The sequence below is a fragment of the Tasmannia lanceolata genome, unplaced genomic scaffold (genome assembly GCF_043159265.1).
Source record: "Tasmannia lanceolata isolate RefF3 unplaced genomic scaffold, GAP_Taslan_0.1 ptg000024l, whole genome shotgun sequence".
Classification (NCBI taxonomy): domain Eukaryota; kingdom Viridiplantae; phylum Streptophyta; class Magnoliopsida; order Canellales; family Winteraceae; genus Tasmannia; species Tasmannia lanceolata.
In genome coordinates this window covers 10,398,537-10,416,724 of record NW_027518701.1, presented here as the reverse complement: position 1 = coordinate 10,416,724, position 18,188 = coordinate 10,398,537, and the positions used below count along the sequence as shown (strand labels likewise).

At 42.9% G+C, this 18,188-nt stretch overlaps 1 protein-coding gene across 34 annotated transcripts in view; it reads right to left on the bottom strand.

Annotated features, from left to right (window-relative positions):
- Positions 1 to 18,188, bottom strand: part of LOC143857130 (disease resistance protein At4g27190-like) — a 71,405-nt gene that overhangs the window by 9,945 nt on the left and 43,272 nt on the right. The window contains exon 12 of one of the 34 annotated variants that reach the window (XR_013238452.1): positions 14,626 to 14,861. The exons of the other annotated variants lie outside the window; for them this stretch is intronic. The gene's annotated coding sequence lies outside the window, so the exon portion shown is untranslated. Of the gene's footprint in view, positions 1 to 14,625; positions 14,862 to 18,188 lie in introns of those variants that run through there. 34 annotated transcript variants of the gene reach the window in all.

Genomic DNA, 18,188 nt, shown 5'->3' with positions numbered 1-18,188 from the left:
AAGAAAGCTTTATACTTTTCAACTTAACCATTTGCATTCAACTTTGTCTTGCATTTCCACTTCATACCAATGGACTTTTTACCATTGTAAAGCTCTGTTAGCTCCCAAGTATTGTTCCTTTGAATGGAAGAAATTTCTTGTTCCATTGCTTTCTTCCACTTTCCTTCTTGATATGCCTCCTCAAAAACTAATTGGACAGGCATCGGCAAACGAAGCAAAATTTGACAACTCTTCATCAGTAATTTTTCTAGACTTTTTCTAGATTTCTCTTATGTTTTTTGTTTTCCTGGACGAGAGTCAAAGCTTGTTCTAGACGATGAAGATGATGGAGCCGAAGAAGATGGAGAAGAATATGGAGAGTTGGGAGGAGTCATTTCCTCTTCATTTCCTTCAATTCCACCATCATGGGTATCTTTGCTTTCATCCGTATCTACAAAAACTTCTTTTTTCTTCTTACTTTGATTACAATCCCAACATTCTTCATCATTGAACTTCACATCTCTACTTATCATAATCTTCTTTGTGATAGGATTGTACAACTTGTATGCTTTTGAGCTTTCACGATGCCAAATAAGAATGCATTTTTTCATCCAACTTTCTTCTTGTTTCATCTGGAAAGTGACAGTAGGAAATGCTACAAAAAATTCTCAAGTGAGCAACAAAAGGCTTATGATCACCCCAACTTCTCGAGGACTCATACCTTGAATACCTTTTGATGATTTTTTATTCAAAAGATGGATGGCACATGCAACGGCTTCCGCCCAAAACATATTAAGCACCCATTTGGCTTTCAACATACTTCTAGACAATTCCATAATCGTTCGATTCTTTCTTTCGGCTACTCCATTTCGTCGAGGTGAGTACCGAGTGGTAAGTTAATGCCGAATCACATTCTCTTTCAAGAAATTTTCAAACTCATCAGAAACATATTCACGGCCTCTATCGGAACGCAAAGTTTTCAACACGAAACCCACTTTGCTTTTCTACCAAGCTCTTAAAAAATTTAAAATATCCAAAGACTTCTGATATTCTTTAAGAAAGTAAATCCATGTCTTTCTACTGTAATCATCAATGAAGGTGAGAAAATATCGATTATCTCCGAATGCACTAGCTCAAGAGGATTTGATGACTTCCAAGCTTTTCCAATGGGAAAAGAGTCTATTTGATGCTTTCCAAGTGCACATCCTTCACATACTTGATCTTGGTGGTCGATGTTATGCATGCATTTCACCATGTGCTTCGTGTACATTAGAGATAAAGTGCTAAAACTCAAGTGACCATAGCGAAGATGCCATAACCATGACGTATCTTAGATAATGGTGTTGAAAGTTGCAACAAGGAAGAACTTCACTTTGAAAGTTTAGAGGAAATAACTTGTTTTGAGTCATTATCACCTTGGCTATGAATAATTTATTTTTGTCTTTGATTTCGCATATATCTTCCTTGAAATGAACATCATGCCGTTTCATTAAAAGTTGCCCAACACTCGAGATTGTGCTTTGAACCAGGAACATAGAAAACATTGGAGATGCGCTTGACGCCTTTCTTTGTTTAGATGAGAATATCACAACTTCCTTTTACAGAGAACCTCTTGTCATCACCCGTTCGAACCCCACTTTGGAGAGGTTCATCCAACTTTACAAACACGCCTTTGTTGTCGGTCATGTGGTTACAACCACCACTATCAAGATACCACGCCTCATCAAGAGCCACTTCTATCACATTACAAGCAAGAAAGAGTGTCTTCTTTTTTATTTTCATCTTTCCCCTGCATGAAAGTAGATTCTTCTGCCAACTTCTTTTACAATACTTCATAGTATGACCATATTTTTTGGAATGATAGTATTGAACTTGGGATAGAGATCTTCCTCTTCTTCTTGTAGAAGAACCACTTCCATCCTTTTCTTATTCTTGATTTCTTCCTCCGCCATTTCTCCCTCTTCCAAAAAAAGAATTTCTTCATCTTCCTCTTCCTCTTCCTCTAGAGCCTCCCCTAAAAGAGACTCGTGTTTGAAAAGCTTGTTCTAGAGGAGAAGAATCAAATTGCTTCATTCGTAGTTCATGGGATTGGAGTGATCCCAATAAACTTTCTAAGGATAAAGAAGTTAAATCCTTAGATTCTTCAATTGCAACAACTATATATTCAAATTTCTGAGTCAAACTTCTAAGGATTTTCTCCGCAATCCTTCGATCTTAAATGTCTTCACCATTTTCTCTCAATTGATTTACAAGAGAAATAACACCATTTTGAAAATCCTCAACCGATTTTGAATCCTTCATCTTTAATTAATCAAAATCATATCTAAGAGTTTGCAATCTCTTGAACTTTAGTTTGTCTTCTTCTTTGTATAATGTATAGTGTATCACATGCTTCTTTTGTCGAAGTCACCGATGAAATTTGTTCAAAGATGACTTCCTCCACCACTTGATAGAAGAAGAACAAAACCTTCTCCTTCTTCTGATTGTCTTTCAACTGATTGAGTTGTTGTGGAGTTAGAGCCGCTTGATCTTCCGGTTCTTCAATGCCGGTCTCAACAATCTCCCATAGATCTTGAGATCCATACAATACATTCATTTGAATACTCTATTGGTTGTAGTTCTTGACGTTGAATCGAGGAGGTTGAGGTTGCAACATGTTGTAGGAAGCCATGATCAACCTTCAACCTATGCTCTGATACCACTTTGTTGGAATGAAACCAACTAGGTTGGAGGGAGAAGTTGAGTTTCAAGATAAGAAATTATTCTCTTGATGTCAAACACTCAAAGAAAGAAGCCCAAATTGTTATACTACTCAAGAACTTTCAAATTTCACCAAAATGGCTTTTAAATGAAGAAGATACAAGGCCTAATATTTAAGCTGCACTTCAAATCTGAGATTAAATTTTCTTAACTAAACTTAGCTTCCCTAAGTACCACTAACACACTAACAAAGGTAAAGTAAATGTCTTACATAATTCCTGTTAGAGAGAAGGGATGATGAGGAAAATTATTCTCCTATATCTGACAGGATAATAAATCCCCTTCTTGTGGAAGAAGTTTTACATTTTGGTCCATATGAATAGAAGTAGGTTTCACTCCGAGATGATCTGTCTGCTCAAGAAGGTCCAACACATATTTTTTCTGTGGGAGAGAGATGCCTCTAGTGGAATAGGCAGCCTCAATGCCAAGAAGTACCTAAGAAGGCCTAGGTCTTTAGTTGAATACACTTTCTGCAAGAAGGTCTTCAGCTTGTACATCCCCAATGAATCACTGCTTGTAATGGTAACGTCATTAACATATACTATCAATAGCACTGAACCAGCAGAAGAGTGACAACTGAAGACGGAGTGATCAACAACACATTGGTTCATGCCAAAACGCATGACAGCGTCACTAAACCTCCCAAACTAAGCTCTAGGAGACTGCTTGAGGTCGTATATAGATGTCCTCAACCAACACCCTAAGGAGGACATATCCCTCTAAGCAACATACCGAGGAGGTTGCTCCATATAAACCTCTTCACTAAGCTCACCATGTAAAAAGGCATTCTTGACATCTACCTGGTGCAGGTGCCACCCTCGGTTAGCAGCAAGTGAGATGAGAACCTGAACAGAGGGGATCTTGGCGATAGGAGAGAATGTCTCATTATAATCAACTCCAAAGGTTTGAGTATAACCTTTGGCAACCAAACTCGCCTTAAGGTGCTCAATAGTTCTGTCAGGAAAGTGTTTGATGGCATAAACCCAGCAACAACCGACAGGCCAAGCCCTATGATGAAGGGGAACCAACTCCCATGTATGATTAGCCTGAAGAGCCTCCATCTCAAGATCCATGGCTGCACGCCAACCCGGATGATCAAGAGTTGTTGACATTGCTAGTATCAAAGAAACAGAAGACAAAGAAGACACAAAACTCTGAATCATAGGAGTGAGAGTCATATGAAATAACCGAGGAAATAGGATAAGCAATACTATGAGAACGAGTATGAGAAGCAATGAGAGAATCTGAAGTAACAGTAGGAGGGGGAAGAATAGGAACCTAAGAGGTGGAGGCCGTGATCTCTAGCTAAGATGGAGAAGTCGCAGGCGGAGGATGATGAGCTCCAGACTTCGACCAGCGCTAATATGTCTTCATAGGAGCTGGCAGGTGAGCCTCAAGGGCCTATAATGAAGAAGAGGGCTCACATACATAGGGGTGTTCATTATTCGGTTTTAACCGAACCGAACCAAATTGATTCGGTCGGTTCAGTTTGGTTTTTTGCAAATTCGGTTCGGTTTCTTTTTTTTTTCTTTTTTTTGTTAATTCTGTTAATTTAGTTCGGTTTCGGTTATCTCGGGAAAAAAATTCGGTTAACTGAATAATCGAAATTAACAAAAAATAAACATTATTTTTTTCAAAAAATGGTGTATGGGCACTCCGTAGGATGATCCAAACCATCCATTTGATTGATCACAACTTCAATAGGTTGTGCCTAAAAAACCGTTTCGATAGATTGATCATAGCCCTCCGATCAAACCGTCCAAATAGATTTTTTTTGTCTTTTTATCACTATTCGGTTATTCGGTTCGGTTTCGGGTCAGTTTTCCTAAAATTCGGTTCGGTTTCGGTTTCCGAAATTTGATAACCGAAATTATTTCGGTTATCAAATTTCGGTTATTTCGGTTCGGTGATAACCGATTGAACACCCCTACACATATAGTGGTAGACTTAGGTACCGGCAAAAGGAGGAGAAGATATAGGGTCTGGAAGAACTAGACGAGGAAGAGGGATATCTGGATAAAGAACTGTGGGAAGATCCTCATGAGAAGTGACAAAGTAAGACTCTGACTCAAAAATATTGATCCGGCGATGAGTATTGGCTACTTGCTTGTACTTCACAGTATTTTCTTCAAGATTCTTCTTCACTTCCTCAATAATCCTTGTCATGGTAGTAGCAAAATCCTCCACCTTGTTGTTGGATAATGATGGATCAGGAATGGGTGCAAAATCAACATAGTGTTTTGGAGTATTTCCACATGTTGAGAGAAGAAGAATAGAAGAAGAGAATAAGTTAGGGCTATTTCCCTTCACTCAAGTATTTATATTAAAGAGATGAAAGTACAATGATCACTATGCCCTTATGGCATATACACATACATAAAGACATAAAGAGATAAACTGGATGGAGCTTTGTATTTGGGTACAAGGGGGTAGTGGCTGGTTTCATACCTGACGATCCTGAATGCTGTCACTACTGATATTATCCAATAACTTCGAAAAATGACCAGAGAAGAGAGCAATGGCAAAGGGAATAGAAGGGAGGATTGGCTGTGCCCGCGGTGCCACTATCACAACTTTGGTTAGCGGAGTAGTTGTAGAAGATGCCCTCAACCCCCTTCCTCTTCCTCTCACTCTTTTTGTGATAAGAAAAGGATGGCGTTGGGGCATTTCTATAATTGTGATCTTAGGTCTAGTTCATGGTTTTGCCCCCTTGCAAGTATGTAAACTTAAGATGGCGGGATGGGTGTTGATGGTGTAATAGGACGAGAATCTCCTCAAAGTGGGTTCCTCATCGAAATGAGGAATCCCCTGGCGGAGAGGATGATCTGTGGGCAGATACGGGCAAAATCTCTCGTCACCGTTACCTGGGGATCCGACTCTTATCTATCTCGGGTCGGGAACTGGATGTGCGTTTGGGTTCCCTCAAAGCTTGCTTGATAGGGAAAAAGTTAAGCCATGTTAAAACCCTGCTTGAGCTCTGGAAGTGGGCTCGGGCGTTCTGGGAAATCCCATCATTACCTTGTCCTTCCCTGTTGTCGCAGAATGAAGTCATCTTTACATTCAAATCTGAATCTCAAGCCAATCAAGTCCTTGCAAAAGGCTCTGTGGCTTTGGACAGTCATCTGCTCTCTCTCTCTCTCCCCTTGGTCTAGGGATTTTATCCAAGGTAAGGAAGCTTCTATGGCATTCCCCTGCATGCTTCGGCTGCTTCTACGGTGGAGGCCTTAGGGAGCCTCTTTGGTGAAGTAGTAGAATTCAAAATGGATGGATATCACAAAAATTGGATGAGTTCTGTCTCGGGGAAAATTTTGGCTCGCAGATGGATCTTCCCTAGCTCTGGTGTTATGTTTAAAATTCACGAAAAAACCTTTTCTATTAGGATAGGACTTGTTAACGAAATTTCTACTTTGTCGACGGAATGCATCTCGGCGGGTCGAACATCTTCACCTGGAGTACAGCTGGATCCCGTTGGGGATTCAAAATTCAAATCTATAAACCCAATCATTCCAGGCGGGTTAGTCTCTGACAAGGGTGGCTGGAACCTAAGATTAGCCCTGCAGACGTTGCTGAAAGGTTGGTGGGACCTAAGAATACTTCGTGTTCGTCTCGCCCTCGTTCCCGAGCTAAATATTCTCGGGCCCACGTTTTTTTGGGGTCAAGAGCTTCGGAAAGTCTCCTATTTAATTTGTTCGGAAAATCCTTGGTATTAAAGGCTAGAGCTAAAAGACTAAACAATAGTCTACTGAAATTCCGTAAAATGCTCCACTCCAGCTATCTTGCATTGGTGGGTCCTACAATGAAGTTGGATATATCATGAACGGCTGTATGTCAGGGGTGTATTTTGTTAGGAAGCTATTTGGCTCAATTGGGTTGAGGCATAGGCTTGGCTTTATGTGGATTACTCACCTTTCGCAGTCACTTTGATTTGTTGGTAGTAGGTGGGATTTTCTTGGGAAGACACAAAATGACTCTGAGAAGGGACGTTTCGCTGATAAGGATCTTGTTGTCTTGGGAAGAGCCTTCGGATGGGGCCACTTTCAGCGACCTTTCTGGTCAAACCATAAGTCGGTGAAGTTTCTTAGTTACGAGTTATTCAACGAGTTTTTTCAGGAGTGTAACGATTTAAATGTAGACATTGTAGACATTGTATTTCTGTAAGTAAAGATAGATAGTCAGTCTTCTGGGCAGCAGGAATCCTCATCATACCCAGGGGGCGTAAGAGGAACTTATTTATAGAAATCATGGTGCTGGAAAACATCCTTTATAAGATTCGAGGAATGGTCTACGATGAAAGACTAGCCTCCATTAACAGATTTCTAGAGAATAGTAGAAATCGGAAGAGAATATGGGACGTTTCGAAGGAGGTAGTTATTTCTTACCTGGAGTAGGAGATTGAAGATCGAAGAAGCCCGGGGTATCTGAATAGGAATTCAGAATCGGAGACTCTATAGATGTCCTTTCTACAAAGCCTTCTTGATGATCTTAGTAGATGCTCCCCTTAGTTATCCTCTGGATGGTGACAATAGGCTGGGTACCTAATCGATGTGGATAATGGAATTGTCTCCAATGTGAATGGGCATTTTTCGGGGATGGATCCGAGGCTATGTTCAAAATAACGAGGAGGCGATGATCTGGAATTACCGGGGTCGGATGATTGATTAAAAATAGATGATGGAGATGAGGAGGAGCAACAGTAGTACAGGACAAAATTCAAGATGTTTTTGGGGAGAATCTATGTTGGTCAAACTGTAGAGAATGATGCTCATGAAATGTAAAGGATTCAAAGGCCTATTTGGCCCTTTTGTTGGTGATTCAAGGTATGCCCTGAATTGCTTTTTTGATACTATGTAATGGCACCTGGGACTCCTGGTCCCTAATGTAACTTTCATTGTATCAATAAATATATCTCATCTTTCAAAAAAAATAAAGAGATAACTAAAGATATTTCCTGCACTCCCCCTCTTCCTGGAGTGTTTACATCATAAATTCCCAGCTTGTTACAAATATCATTGAACTTGGCTTTGCTCAAAGGTTTGGTGAAGGTATTAGCTATTTGATCTGCTGATCAAGTAAGGATAGTGTGTAATTCGCCCTGTCGGGTCCGGTGACGAATGAAGTGGTAGTCCACCTCAATGTGCTTAGTATGCTCATGAAACACCAGATTGTTTGGAATGTAGATAGTGTAGACACCCCATTTTGACTAAGCCCTAAAAAATAAAAAAATTTGGAAAATCCCTGGGCAGCTGGGCCCGGATCAGTCCTCGAGTGCAAATACACATATATATATATATATATATATATATGTAAATCAATAAAAATAAAAAAATTAGCAACTCAGGGCTCTGGGGTTAAATCTTGAATAGTTCGAGACCGTAAGTGGGCCCCCTGAAGTTTCGTCGAGATTCGACAGAATTTTGCCTGGGTAATGGGGTTTATTTCGAAAAATAGTGCAGAAGAGGGTCGAATTAGTCAAGTCGGGGGTACCCTGGGCAGAGAAAAGCCAGTGAAAAAATCCAAAAGAGGGTTGTCCCTGGGAAAAAGAAGGAGCGAAATTCGTGCGCTCATCAAGGTTGGGTTTTGGTGTGCTTAGAGGATATTGGTGTGCCAATATCTCCCCCCAAAACCTAACTATATATGGCAAAGAGAGGGGAGAGAAGCCCGAATTTTCCTTTCACCCTCATTTAAAAAAAAAAAAAGGAGAGAGGGAAAAAGCTTGAGCCGCTGCCTCCACCACCACCTCTCCCAACTCCGGCCACCCTCCATCTCCTCCCTCCATCTCCTCCACTCATCTGCCAGTTCTCCACCACCACCTCAAACCCATCACCATCCTCCTTCCCCGGCAAGCTTGCCGGAATCCGGCAAGCCTACTCCCACTCCATCTTCTTCCTCCACTCATCTATCATTTCCCCATTCTCAGCCACCATCTCCCTCTCCTCTACTGAACCACCACTTGAAAAAAAACCATCCTCTCCAAACCCGAAAATCCACCACCATCTCTGCCGTTTCCCCTAAAAAACCCATCATCTCAAACCCATATCCACTGAACCCACCTTCTTCTCCGGCAAGCTTGCCGGAATCCGGCAAGCCTACAACCTCTCCATCTTCCTCCTCCATTCCTTTCTACCACCGCCTCCACCATCCGAACCTCTCTCCATGGCCAATCACAGCCGCCCACCTCCATCGGCCACAACCTCCACCACAACCCACCCATTTCCACCGATCAGCCCAAACCCCCATTAAAAACCCATTTCAAAAAAAAAAAAACAGAGAGAAGGAGAACGAGGGAGATGGAGCCGCCGGTCATTCTCCCTTTCTCCGGCCTCTTCCCATCTTCACCTCCATATCCGAACCACCCTCATCTCTTAAAATCTGACCCCATCTCCGATCCAACCCACCACCACCATTTTCTCTATTTTTTTTTAGAACCTTAAACCTCCATCACCACCATCTTCACAAAACCCATTTCGTTTTTCATCCCCACCATCACAGCCACCGTACCCCCCATTAAACCCATTTTCCCCATTTCAACATCAGCCACAATCCCTATTCTCATCCCTCTCTTCCACCGGTCATCCTCTACCATTTCCCCAAACCCATTTTCATCTTGTCCGGTGGACTTCGCCAGAATCCGGCAATATTACTCCGACCACCACCTCCACTCCCACCATTCGCCCCAACCGCCTCCACATCCTCCATGTCTCCATCCCCATTAAACCCATTAACATTTTCCCCATTGTTCTTCGCAACATACTCTCTCTCTCTCTCTCTCTCTCTCTGAGAACCTTGCCATTGTTGAACTCAGTATTTTGGCTCTGTTTTGTATAAAAAGGATTGAGGAATGAGAATGTACTGATGCTCTGTTGTTGAACAAATCATGCGATTTTCGGCCCAAATGCCGATCCCTGGAGGCTCTTCACGGAGAACGATCTCCGCTTTGATTTGTAATTCCGTTCTACATTGGATATGATGAGATACCAGAGAGTAGGCCCAGATTGTCTTCCTTTGAGCAATGGAAGAAAACCCAACTTGAGGACATGTAAGGAGAACCACCACCTTACAAAGAACCAGAATCATGAAAGTAGCTCAGGAGGAGATGTTCTGTTGCAATGGGGGCGGAATAATAGATCGAGAGGGTCAAGGGCTGAGAACAGAGTGGCGAGTGATGAATCAACAGTTCAAGCGAGGCAAGTGATCAAGATTCACAAAAGAGTGGTCTCTGGCGTGGAGAAGCAGATGACGAATCATACGACCACCATGCCACCACCTTTGGCTACAGCCCCGTACAGTAGAGGAATTAATGTGAGGCCTTGTCTGCCGATCCGGGAGCCTACATGAAAGTCTACGCTCAACGGCTCATGCGAACTTCTCTTGGAACCTTGGGGGTAATGCCTCTATGGAAATATAATGGTAAGTATGAATTCTAAGGCTAGAAATATGTCGCATCATGTGCTCATTTCTATTTTCTCTTAGCTTAAGTGGGTAAGCTCAACTTCATTTGTTCTGTATTGATAACTTGTCCCATCTTTTTGGTCATAGTTAGATTGTGGATGTTCCAGTTCATCGTCTTGTCATTTGTCTTCGGGTTAGTCTTTAATTTTGATTGGCTTAGCGATGGGCCGCTATGTTAGCAGCTTAGTTGGGTTTAGGCTATGACGGAATGCTTCTTGAGCCAACCCCTTCCCTTCCTGCCTTAGAGTTTCCGCAGGTTAAGGGATTTCTTCCTCTTTAGAGTCTGTCATAGAGAGTTTAGGGTTCCGTCCTTCCATCTTTCAGAGTCAGTCTTCAGCATAGGAGTCAGTCCTTCAGTCTTTCAGGAGTCTGTCCTATCATCATAGGGGTTAGGATTCTGTCCATCCCCTCATCAAATCATGTGATTTTTATCCGCTCCTGCAAGGTATAGGATGCTGTCCAACCCTTGCAGAGTTGTTATTCTGTTCATTCCCCCCGCAAAGCATAGGATGCTGTCCAACCTTTGCGGGATATCATGAGTCTATCAATGATAGGATTCTGTCTTCTTGTGTCAAAAATTCAAAAAATATTAAAAACATCTGAAAAACCAAAAAATCTCAAAAATCTCGAGTCATTAGGAGTGTAGTTAGAAAAATCTAGTCCGAACTACGGATGGCTTGATCCCTAGCTGAGGGGTACGTAGGCAGCTCAGGCGTGCAGCTGGCATCCTGAGTCCAGTCACCATTTTTGCACCCTTTCACCTTTTTTTCATCACCATTTTATAAATATTTCTCACCTTTTCGTCCGAACTACGTTGGCTTGATCCCTCTCCGCAGGGTACGTAGGTAGCTTGGGTCCACCCAAGTTCAGTCAAACCTTTTTAATAAATATTTTCAACATTTCAAAACAAAAGCAAAAATGGGCAAGGATGGTGATTGCCAGGTCACTCGGAGCCCTCTTTTCATTCCATTTCCGGTTTTCATCGTGATTTTTCGGTTTCCATCGGTTTTCTGACGTTTTATCGGGTTTTGGGACGGGCGATGACGTAGCGTGGCCCCTTTACAGGGATTGCCCTCGCTAAGCCCAACGATAGGTTATGACGATCGCGAGACTTGTCCGATCTTCAGCAGATTAGGATCGCTGGGCTTGATTCCTTTTGAATCGCCTTCTGAGCCTATCGTGTGTTCCATCTTCTTTCTCCTGGCATTTTTTGTTCTCACGTGCCGTTGATTTTTCGATTTCTTTCTTTTCTTACACCTTTTAGCTTGTGTGTGCTTATCTTAGATTTCTTATGCATTCTAGTTTGTTTGTTCTTCTAGCGTGCGATCGATTGCCATTTTCTTAGTCTTATCTCTTGCATAGGCTCGCATGCTAGTGTGTTTACCTTACTGCTTTGATTGCTTAGCTATAGCGTTTATCCATTCGTCTTAGGTTGATTATCTGTCTAAACTTAGATATTTGCTTTCCTTATCTCATTATATCTGTCATTATCTGCTTAGCTGTAGCTATGCATGCGATTGTTTATTGCTTTCTTAGATGTGATGAGTTAGGATTAGATGCGATGAGTTAGGATTTGGATGTTCACTTTCTTTGCCCATCCCCGGGTCATGCATGCTTAGATAGACGTTATTTCGGGGATGATTGTCCCCATTTCACATGATTTTTGCCCAAAACTCTTCAAAGTTAATAATAAATGGCAAAAGAGACCAGGTGCTTGCACTTGGGCGAATTGGGGGCGCCTAACCCCTTCCCCATTCGTCATCAGGCACGGACCCTTTGTATCTCTGGTTATCTGTTGCGACAGAGCACAGCATGGGATCCAGGGCCCACTTCCTTGGATGGCGACTCTTTCTTTGTTCAAGGTGCATCTCGAATCCGGGCTAGTCCCCGAATCGAGAGGTATCTCACTTTACATCGCCGCTCATGCTGTGAGGGGCACTCTTTCGAGAGTTCCTTGGTGGAGCTCTCCTTCACGTGGATGATCTAGAGACTTTCTAGGGGACCCGTCCCCCGCCTCTCTCGGATCGGGTTCCACAGATAGCAGCTTTGTTGTCACAATACAACTCAGCTGGAGAGGATGAAGTGAGCCCAATCTCGGATAGAAGAGAGCGCAATCATATAATCTCACTCCATGCATGTGACATAGCTCTATATTCTGCTTCAGCATTGGACTTGAAAACCACATTTTGTTTCTTACTAAGTTGGGACACAAGGTTGCCTCCAATAAATGTGCAAAATCCCGTAGTAGATCGTCTGTTAGCAGGTGATCTAGGCCAATCAGCATCACAGACGGCTTCCAACTTCATATGGCCATATTTCTTGAAAAGTAGCCCTCTACCTGGAGCACTCTTCAAGTATCGAATAATATGAATCATTGCTGCGCAGTGAGATGTACGAGGGTTGCTTATGAACTAGCTAACAACCCCCATAGCGTATGAAATGTCAGGATGAGTGATAGTGAGATATATGAGCTTCCCAACAAGTATTTTGTATCTTCTAGGATCCTCTACCAAGTTACCTTCTTCTGGTAGAAGTTTCGTATTTGGATCCATGGGAGTAGATGCTGGTTTGGTCCCCATTGATCTAGTCTCTTCTAGTAGATCCAACACATATTTGCGTTGAGATAAAGAGAGACTAGTACCTGAGTAGGACACTTGAATTCCTAAAAAGTATCTGAGGCGACCAAGATCTTTTGTGGAGAATTCTTTTTGAAGGAAATTCTTTAGTCGTTGTATGCCAAGAGAGTCACTCCTTGTAATGATAATACTGTCCACATAGATGATGAGGAGAACATGTCCATCATCATACTTATGACTGCATATAGAGTGATCGTCCGCACATTGTCTCATGCCATATCTCATGAGAGCATCACTGAATTTCCCAAACTAAGCCCAAGGGGATTATTTGAGACCATATAATGATTTGCGAAGGCAGCAAACCGAGGTGGACAACTCCCCGTGAGCAACATACCCAGGAGGTTGCTCCATATATACCTCATTAACTAAATCACCATAGAAGTAGGCATTTTTTACGTCAAGCTGATAGAGAGGCCAGCCATGGGTAACGGCTAAAGAGATAATCACATGAACAAAGGGGATCTTGGCCACAAGAAAGAGCATCTCATGATAATCAATACCATATGTCTGAGTGTAGCCTTTGGCAACTAAGCGCGTCTTAAGGCGCTCAATTGTCCCATCTGGATGGTATTTGATGGCATAGATCCATCGGCAACCACAGAATGAGAACCAGGAGGAGAAGGATTTATATACCATGTATGATTCGGCTGAAGGGTGGTCATTTCAACATCCATAGCAGCACGCCACCCATGATGAGCAAGAGCCTCCTGCAAAGACTTAGGCAAGGCAATTGAAGACAACGACGAGACAAAGCTGCAAAATGGAGGTGCAAGATGGTCATAAGAGCCATAAGATGAAATAGGATGAGCCGTAGTATGCGAACGTGTACGGGATGCAATAGGGGAGTCTAGAATGAGAGGCTGGGGCCTCTGGCTGGGATGAGAGGACCTCAGGTGAAGTTGGAGGATCTGTAGGCCGAGATTTGTGTTGATATACCTGATGGGGGGCAGAAGCTCTGGGAGGGGCAGGTGGAGAGCCCGGCAGGACCTGTATGGGCGCGGGAATAGAAGGAATCTGATCAGGGAAGACCAGGAGAGCAATCAGAATTAGAGACTCAGGGGTCTGAGGAGCAAGACTGGAAAAGTATGAAACTGACTGGAAAAGGTAACATCTGCGGAGACAAAAGTCCGATGAAGTCGAGGACTGTAACACCTGAGCCTTTCTGAGTACGAGAGTAACTCAGAAAGACACATTGCTCTGCACGAGGGTCTAATTTGTCCACATCTGGACCCAGGTTACGGACAAAGCAAACACACCCAAACACCGAGGGATAAGAGGAAAGGAGTCTCCTTGAGATTGTAAGACGGAAAATGGACATTGATTTCCTACTATAGAAGACGGTTAGCCAGGAAACAAGAAGTAAGAATGGAATCACCCCAATACACTTTAGGAACATGCATTTGGAATAGTAAAGTGCGGGCCATGTCAAGAAGATATCTCAGCTTGCGCTCTACAACACCATTTTGTTGAGAGGTATAGGCACAAGAGGATTGACGAATGATGCCATGAGTAGCTAAGAATGCCCAAAACCTATTTGAGGTGGAGAAATATTCCCGCACATTATCAGTGCGTAAACACGTAAGAGGAAGATTATATTGATTAGTAATTTAAGCATATATGTACGAAAAACAGTAAAAATCTCATATCGATTTTTAAGTAGGTACACCCATGTCATCCGAGAAAAATCATCCATTAAGACAATAAAATATGCATATCTCAATTAAGATTTGATCCTCGAAGGACCCCATACATCAGAATGGACCAACTCAAAAGGTCCTAATACTCTTTTAAAAAGCTTAGAGGGGAACGACAGACGGTGGTGTTTCCTGGGTTCACATGACTCGCACTGAAAGGGCTGAAGGGTAGATGAGACAATGGGGTCTCCTGGAGTGTCTGGAGTGAAGGATGACCAAGGCGACAATGCCACTGATAGGCATCGATAGAACTGTGCAAAACAGTGGGAGACGGTTGGCAGTGAAGATGATAGAGGCCGTCCAGCTCACGACCCGATCCAATCATCTTCCCACTCGAGAGATCCTGAAATAAGCAATAAGAAGGGAATAATGAGTCTGAGCAATGCAAAGCTTTAGTAAGCTGATTAACAAATAACAAGTTAAATGGAGATTTCGGGATATAGAACAGACGATAAGGTGAAACCATCAAGTGGAGAGAGGGCACCAACACCAGAGATGGGGGCTTTAATCCCATCAGCAAGAGTAACAGAGATAGTGAGAAGGAAATGACTGAAATGAAGTAAGGGATGAAGAGTTACCAGTCACTTGGTTAGAGGCTACGGAATCAATGATCTAGGAGCTAGAGCTAGTGAGAAGTGAAGCTGGCGAACTACCTGACTGGGCAACGGTCGCAGTAGGTGGACGACTGCTAAGATGGAGACGCTGAAGCTCCTCATAATCGGCTCTGGTAAATTGAAATGGATCCTGAGCAGTAGTCGGAGAAGGGGAAGTGCCATCATCAGGATAAACTAGGCGTGGACATGGTTCCGGTTCAAACCGGGGAACCGAACTGAACCGGCACATTCGGTTCGGTTCGGTTCGGTTCCAGCTATATATGGTTCGGTTCCGGTTCGGAAAATTTGGAACCGGTGGAAATTCGGTTCGGTTCTGAGTTTGGGATCCCGGAACCGAGAACCGAACAGAGAACTGACCCTACTTTGATATGCCTTGGATAATGTTTGTAGTCCATATGTAAATGTTATCCCAACTTTGATATGCATTGGATAATGGATATTAGAATTGCCCAAATTTGTAGTTCATATATAATTTTTGCACTGCCCAAATTTGTGCCTGATTATCCCAAATTTGTGGCTATTTGTAGTTCATATATAATTTTTGCATTGCCCAAATGTGTGCCTGATTATCCCAAATTTGTGCTTGTTTGTGTTTGTAGTTCATATATAAACATGACTTAACCGAACCGAACAGATTATAAACATGATTAGGCAAAAAATCTACATTTGGTGAAGGTTGGGTAAACCCAGAACCGAACCAAACTGAACCGAACCGATTATATACGGTTCTGGTTCGGTTCGGTTCCAAACTTATATGGTTCGGTTCTGGTTCCAATTTTAGGGAACCGATTATATATGGTTCGGTTCTGGGTATGCCCCAAAATCGAACCGATCCGAACCATGTCCACCCCTAGGATCAACAACGGAAAGATGGGCGGCTCTGGAAGCACAAAGCTCGGGGTGGAGACGGAAGCAAGTCTCAACACGATGCTCGTCCCGCTGGCAATAAGTGCAATAAGGGCGACCACGACCACCAGTACCACAACCACCGCCAAAAATATGACCCCGACCTCTGCGGCCACCATGACCCCGACTCACATACCTAGGGCCACAGTCGGATGTATCCTCATCATGATATGTAGCAAGGCAAAGCCCTCATCAGGAGTAGAAGTGGATGAGCCGCCAAGGAGGCACTGTTGATCGCGCGAATAGATCTCCCGTAGAGAGGGCAGAGAGCCCGAACCAACCAGCTGCTGTCAAAACGGTAAGAAGTCGGGACCCAAGGACTCAAGATAATAAACAACTCGAAGCTGGTCCCGTAGACAAGCGAGACCGTCAGATCAGAAGTCAGAGGCATGAAAACATCCAACTATTGGCAAAGAGAGAGAAACCGACTATAATTGGTAGAGAGAGACATGTCCCCGCGCTCAAATCTCATCGACTCTGAATATGTGGCTCAAATGCATATGAGGTTATCAACCCCAATGAACAAAATAGCAGCATAATCCCAAATATCCTTGGCCATCGCCAAGTCCATCAACTGCCGAGCTATGTGGGAATCCATGCTCTGCCATAGTAAGGTGTGAACCATCACATCATCCTGACGTCACCTGTCATAAGTCGGGTCAGTGAGTAGAGGAGGATCACGCTCAATCATGGAGACGCATCACCAAGCGAGAAGATAGATCTCAATCGCTCGACACCAACTCAGATAATTGGAGCCATCAAGGCACTCTGAGGTCAACTGAGGAAAAGAATGCTCGATAGATGGAGAGTAGGCCTTCAGAGTATAGCTCGAAGAAGGAGCCGATGGGTGAGTCGTATCAGTGTCAGCAAGTAAGGGGCTAGTAGGGAGATTTGAAATCGGAGGCTCCATATTAAACAAAAAAGAGACTCACACCCACACCAGAAAGAGAAGATTATAAGGGCAATGGAGGAGTCACAGAAGGGATGCCCTCATGATGGCCCAGCTCCAATGACAGAGACAAATATGAAGAGGCATAGCTCTAGAGCTAGAAAAGTGCTCAAAAAAGAGATGAAGGAGATGCTACGGTAACAAGCATAGGAGGTGGAGCCGCGGGAATGAGATGAGAGAAATAGAGCAAGTGATTTAGGCCATGAGGGAAGGGAGAAGAATAGAGATGGAGTCTACAAAGAGAGGTGAAGATGAAGAAAATGGGTTTAAGTGTTTTCAAGAGAGAATGAGAGGAAACAAAAAGAGTTTAAAGGGTGTGAAATATGTGTGAACAGTGTCATGAACAGTACTGGAAATAGTGTCGTATATAGTTTCGTGAACAGTAACCGTGAACAGTGTTGTAAACAGTGTCATGAATAGTGCTGTGAATAGTGTGGATGAGGGAGAGAGAAAGATGGAGGCGGGTGGAGGTGGAGGTGGAGGTGGGTTTTCTAGGGCATATGGTGGAGGGTGAGTAGAGAAGATGAAGGTGGAGGAGAAGGGTTTCAAGTGGTGGTCCCTAAGGCACACGAACCCTAAGGCTCTAATACTATGTTGAGAGAAGAAGAGAATGAGTTAGGGCTACTCCCCTTCACTTAAGTATTTCTATTAAAGAGATGAAAGTACAATGACCACTATGCCCTTATGGCATAAACAAATACATAAAGACATAAAGAGATAACCAAAGATATTTACAACACCATAGATCACTTCAAATGGGCTCTTACCGGTAGAATGATTCACAACATAATTATAAGAAAACTTTTCTTGAGGAAGCACCATATCCCATTGCTTGCGCCTCTATGCCGCCAAACTCCTAAGCAAATTTCTTAAAGTTCGATTCATCACCTCGGTTTGTCCATCGGTTTGAGGGTTATTGGCACTACTATACAGCAAAATAGTACTAATTCTTCCCCATAAGCATCCCCAGAAATGACTAAAGAATTTAGTATCTTTATTTCAATGAAATATAGATAAGAAGCATAGAAAGCATCCATGGTACTTAACTAAAGATTATGGATACTTAACTACCTCATTAAAGTAAAGATTAGCAACATAGAAAGCATCCATAGTCTTCTTGCGAGGAATGAAACACACCATTTTAGAAAAGCGATCAACAACTACGAAGATGGAATAATTACCCCTTTGAGTTCTTGGCAAG